The sequence below is a fragment of the Panthera tigris genome, chromosome B4, assembly GCF_018350195.1.
Source record: "Panthera tigris isolate Pti1 chromosome B4, P.tigris_Pti1_mat1.1, whole genome shotgun sequence".
Taxonomy (NCBI): domain Eukaryota; kingdom Metazoa; phylum Chordata; class Mammalia; order Carnivora; family Felidae; genus Panthera; species Panthera tigris.
The window spans coordinates 22,932,285-22,938,284 of NC_056666.1; the positions used below are offsets into that span (position 1 = coordinate 22,932,285).

At 38.5% G+C, this 6,000-nt stretch overlaps 1 pseudogene; it reads left to right on the forward strand.

Moving 5' to 3' along the window:
- The first annotated feature begins 3,365 nt into the window (after positions 1-3,365).
- LOC102953515 lies at positions 3,366-3,888 on the forward strand (annotated as a pseudogene).
- The last annotated feature ends 2,112 nt before the right edge of the window (positions 3,889-6,000 follow it).

The window sequence follows — 6,000 nt, forward strand, 5'->3', positions numbered from 1 at the left end:
ATATAAGGAAAAATTTTTGCACATCCAATGATCAAACCAGGTTTGATAAACAGACCATCAAAATAGGCACCTCAGTGCCCATCGCTTTTATATTCTGCTCTAATTTCCCAGAAGGACATCGCCCCAACTCTCAGCTGGAAGCTGTGCTAACCAATATCAGAGAGGATTCTTACAGCATGGTTCATAAGAATTTATCCTGAAAAAGAGGGCAAATGTAATAGCACCACGTAAGCAGCTTCATAGGGTTCCGTGAGCAATGGGAAGTGTCCAATGGGGTTACAGTTCTGGATGCTTCCAAAATGAGCTGGATTGGAGTGCAGCTCTGAACGCAAAGACATTTTAGGGTTACCTTAACCTTGATCTTTCTATTTCACATAAGACTACGTGGAGAAATATGCATCTTAAGTTGAAAAGGGTTCTTTTCCTATAAAACAAAAATTCTGAGTGATAAGAAAGCATTGTGACAGTATGTTAAGGTTTTTTTTCTTAATGGTATGTAAAATGATATATCTATGATGATAGATTTAATGAGATATGGGCATGGGAGAAGGATGAATAAGGAAAATCTAATCTTGAGAATACGCAGTAGAAAAGCAGAAGTTCAGGGGCACCTGGGTGGCTGTTGGTTAGGCATCTGACTCTTGAGTTCAGCTCAGATCATGATAACCTGATCTCATGGTTTGTGGGATCGGGCCCCACATCAGGCTCTGTACTGGGATTCTCTCTCTCCCTCTCTCTCTAACCCTTCCCCATGCAGTCTTGCTCTCTCTAAATAAATAAATAAACATTAAAAAAAAGCAGAAGTTCAATATGTGAAGTGGGGGTGGAGTGAAAGATCATACAACATAAGACCCCCAGAAAAATACTAGTTAGAAAATATAATAATTTTAGATTTAGTTTTCTCTTAAACATTTGAATAAACTATCTAGCACACATGAATTCTGATGTGAGCTGTGAAAGAATCTAACAAATTAAAAGTTTTAAAATCTAACATTTTTCAGAAAATTGGTCTCAATGTGTGTATTAAAATGATTGTAATAATAAAGTATCAATCTAAAGACTCATTATAACTGAATTGAATTTACATGACATTTAAAGTCTAAAAATAATCCTCAAATACCAGATGATGAATCAATGCCAGGTTATTACTTAAAATACACTTAAACTTATGAGATAATACTAGAAACATAAGAGTAAATGCTGATAGAATAATGTGTCTTTTACAAAGAGCATATTCTGCTTAAAGCCCTTGGCTTACATTTTACTTTTTTAGAATTCTCCATTTTATTTAAAGTTTTAAAAGCATAAGGGTCAGTTTCCATCAATTTCCTGGCTCATACTAAAGTAATTAGAAATTTTGAACACTTAGAATCTTGGCACATTCTTTATTTTACTTTTTATTTTATAAAATATACTTAGAAGAAACGGAGTCTTTTAGGCTTTACTACTGTATTTTAATTCTCCAAAGGGTGTGTCAAAGTGATAAAAAAAAAAAAAAAAACTTTAGATGCGTTACAAAAGAACTACAGCAGTTTAATGCTATAGTAAGATGGTGATCCAAATTCTAAGATAATGTTATAATTTCAGGCTTAACTCACCCATCTCACTTGTTTATACTACCCATACCCTAGAAGGCCCTCAGGTTAGTGCTGGACACCGTCTTACTACGTGGGTGGCACTTGCCTGTCATCTCTATAACTCTGAAGAAAAGCCAGGGAATTTGTTTTAAAGTATTTGTCCAGATGAAGCCACATGTGGCCTCCAGGGTGCTCTGGGCCTGACGCCTAAGCCTGCTGGCTATGCAGAGCCACAGAGCTCATCCAGAAGAAAATTTGATGTCTCCTCAAAGCCAGGAAAGATAAAAGAAACCTGCATTAGTCCAAACCAGCACAGTTCATGTGTGGGAATTGCACAAGATTAGGGTTTGTCCTCTGTATTGGCCTCACAAAAGCCAGGGAATAGAAAGGAGACAGCTGCTAAGTGCCTCTGTTTTGTTGGTTTCCTTGCTTATGAGAAGCTTTGGACAGTTACCTTTGTCTTGATTAACTCTATTGGTGAACAGGGGTCCTTGAGCATGTGATAGCAAACTCTGGTGCTTATGGGCACTTAGGTGATACAGCCACATCATTGGAACAGAATTCTATGAAAGATAAGACTTGACAGGCTTTCTGTACCTTACAAAGGTCTGATTCCTCTTAATAGTGATTGAACTTTATGATATACAGATGATAGGCAAGATTCTTGGGCAGACTGGAAAGCTGTTGACCTTGTTATTCCATGGCTAAAGTATTTGGTAAAATTGTCACTTGATCTGTCATAGAGAAGAAATCATCTGCTTATCTACCCCCTCGAAGGGAACTGTTTGGATAAACTGAGAATATTACAGTGGGTTGACTGCTCTTTGTTGCTTTTAGCAAGATATAATGGGAGAAAAGAGCTCCGGCAAGGGCCATGCAGTTTGCACAGAGAGATGGAAGTGAACAGAGTTGTGTTAAGGAGAGATTCTTCGAATGCAGCTTGCAATTTAAAATCCAAATGTGTAGCCTTCTAGTGTTTAAAAAACAACCCAGTAAAGAAAGAGAAAAACACAAAACAAAGGGAGCAGTAGACCCATCACAGCCTCTACCACTGGGAAGATGAAAGATCTCAGATGTTTGCAGCGAATACAGATTAGAAAATTCAACCCTTATCCATGGGCCCTCTTCCATCCAGAATGTACATATAGGCATAGTAAAGGTCAGTAGAACCATAGCTTTCCTGATGGAATCCACAATGTTGTTGGTGTGTGGGCTGATAAAGAATGACAAGACAACAAAAAAGTTATTCCTGGAGCACCTGGGTGGCTCAGTCCATTAAGCATCGACTCTTGATCTCGGCTCAGGTGATTTAATGCTTACTGAGTTCAAGCCCCAGGTCGGGCTCTGTGCTGATAGCATGGAGCCTGCTTGGGATTCACTGTGCCCGCCCCCCCCCTTCTCTAAAATGAATAAATAAACATTAAACAAACAAACAAACAGGAACCTAAAGAGTGGGAAGGGCCTAGGGTGGTGTGCCCCTCGAAGGGGAAGGAGGCTCCAGGAGGCCCAAGCTCCCGCAGAGCCAAGACCAGCGTCACAGGAAGTGGGGTGTCTCCGCCCCCTTAATGTCTGAAGCCAGAAGCAAGGGTAGCTGGGGCGCCAGTGGGCGGAGAAAGCGACTGTAAGGAGAGCGCGTCTCCACGGAGGAAGAAAAACAATTGTTTTATGGATACCTCAGCTGTGTTAAGTGTTTAACCGGTTGCTTTAGGAGATACATCCCCCCCCAAACTTGACTGCTTCATGTAATTTGTCCATTTCATCGCGGTCTAGTTCTAGGGAAAAGCACTTGGATTTCGCTCCTTCATTTCCAACATGGAAGAAACTTACATCGATTCCCTGGACCCTGAAAAGCTATTACAATGTCCCTATGACAAAAACCACCAGATCAGGGCCTGCAGGTTTCCTTATCATCTTATCAAGTGCAGAAAGAAATAACCTGATGTCGCAAACAAATTGGCCACTTCTCCCTTCAATGCTTGTTGCTCAGGCTGAAATTGGCCACCATATCTCAAACTGTGATGATAAAAGTTGTATTGAACAGGAGGATGTTGTCAACCAAACCAGAAACCTTGGACAAGAGACTCTGGCTGAGAACACATGGCAGTGCCCTCCTTACCATGAGGAGTAGGATAACAATCTGTGGGAACAGACCAGCACCCCATTTTTCGTGGGCACAGCCAACTACTGTGGCAACAACAGCCCTGCAAGCAACATAGTTAGGGAGTGTAACAGTAACCTGGTTTCAGGCATGCATGTTCCCAAATCTCTGCCATATGTTCTGCCATGTAAAATCAACGGAAATGCACAATAACTGATATCTATCTCATCAAATGCCAGACCCTAGAAGGCTCTTGCTTCCTACTGCTACCAGTGGGTTCTTCATTTTTTTTCCCTCCTAATCTCATTGTAGAAAGATTAACTGTCTGTGACTTTAAAAAACAAAAACAAAAACAAAAACCTCTCTTGGCAAGAGTCTTCTGATCCCCACAAACTAACAGAAGAAAAGTGCATATCTGTCAAATTGTCATAATTCTCCTATAGATACATATATGATTGTTTTTATATTATAGATGCATATCTGCATAGAATATTATTTGGAAACTTACACAAGACACTGGTCACAATGGTTTCTTCTGGGGGATTCAGTGGGGGATTCAGTGACTGTGAGAAATAGGTATGTGGGAGACTTACTTTCCCCAACTTCCATTTGGGTAAATCATTGGTCCTTGTATATACATCACTTATTCACACACACACACACACACACACACACACACACACACAGCAAAGTAGAAAATAGTTCGTAATAAAATTACAAGTGCACATACCTTTTGACCTCCTTATTTCTCTCCTGGGAATGATTCCCTGCAAATATAGCCAAATGTGTGAAATGATATATGTTCAAAGTCATTCACTGCAGCGCTGCTTTTAATAGCAAATATTGAAAACAACTTAAGTGAAATATTAAATGTCTGTCAATAGAGCCCTGATAAAACAAATTATACAGACCCATACAATTTAATACCACACATCCACAAAAAAGAAATGAAAAACATTATGTATTGATAAAAAATGAGCTCTACAATATTACTAACTGAAGAGGGTAAGTATTTCATCCTCTCCTTTGAGGTAACAAAATGAAAGGAATATATATATATATATATTTATACATATATATACATATGTCTATATGTATGTACAGTTATGTCTTATGTATACATATACATACATATATTCACTTCTCTTTATAAAATATTTCTGAAAGGTACATAAAAATTGATAACATTGGCTGTTTCAGGAAAAGAGAATTTGGTGGCAGAGGTTCATGGGTGGGATAGATAGTTTTTACTCCAAAAGAATTCCATAGAGGGGCGCCTGGGTGTGTCAGTCAGTTGGGTGTCCGACTTCGGCTCAGGTCATGAGCTCATGGTTCGTGAGTTCAAACCCCACATCGGGCCCTGTGCTGACACCTCAGAGCCTGGATCCTGCTTCAGATTCTGTGTCTCTTTCTCTCTCTGCCCCTCACCCACTCACACTCTTTCTCTGTCTTTCAAAAATAAATAAACATTGGAAAAATTTAAAAAAAGAATTCCATAGATAGTAACATTTCCATATCAATAACAACATTTAGGTAAGTGTATATGCTTGCTTCATAGACTACATTTGAGTGCCTAAATTTAAGGCATTTAAAAAGTCTATGTGTGTGTGTGTGTTTGCATATGTGTGGATATATATCATATATATATATGAAATATATGTATCATATATATATCACCCATCCATCCTCATTTCTTTATATAGGCAGCATCCTGTGGAATAATAAGTCTGATTCTAAAGGCCATATCTGCATATGCAACTTAAAAAAATTAATATGCTCATGGCTTTTTTACACCAATCTTGTTAAAAGTATGCTCAGTTTCTAGGGATAATTAGCATTAACTTAGTCTGTTGCTAATTTCAGTTATTTCTCATCAAGTACATTATGAAGAAAAAATGCTGCCACCTTTGATGTCACTCACCAATGAATGAATCAATCAATCTTTTATCATGAAGACAAAATTCCTCTTTTTAAAATTTTTTTGCCACATTGTTCTAAGAGCACAGAGTCCGTGATACAGTCAAAGAGAATGTTCTTTTCTAATGGGAACCACTCTTTCTAGTTAATAGGACCTACTCCATTTCTTTTAAAAATTTTCTCCTTCTGTCCCTGTTCCCCTCCCTCCTTCTTTTTGTTCTCCCCTCCTTTCCTTCTTTCTTGCTGCACTAGTGTCCTAGAGAGACCATCTATTTAAAATCCTTAGAGGAATGAACACCCTGTGGTTGAAAACCTCAAATGACTATTATTAAGAAAGCTTACATCTAAAAAGACCAAAAAACTAGTGAGAGTTTTGCTTTACTTAACACTCTTTCCAGTATGGCAAAT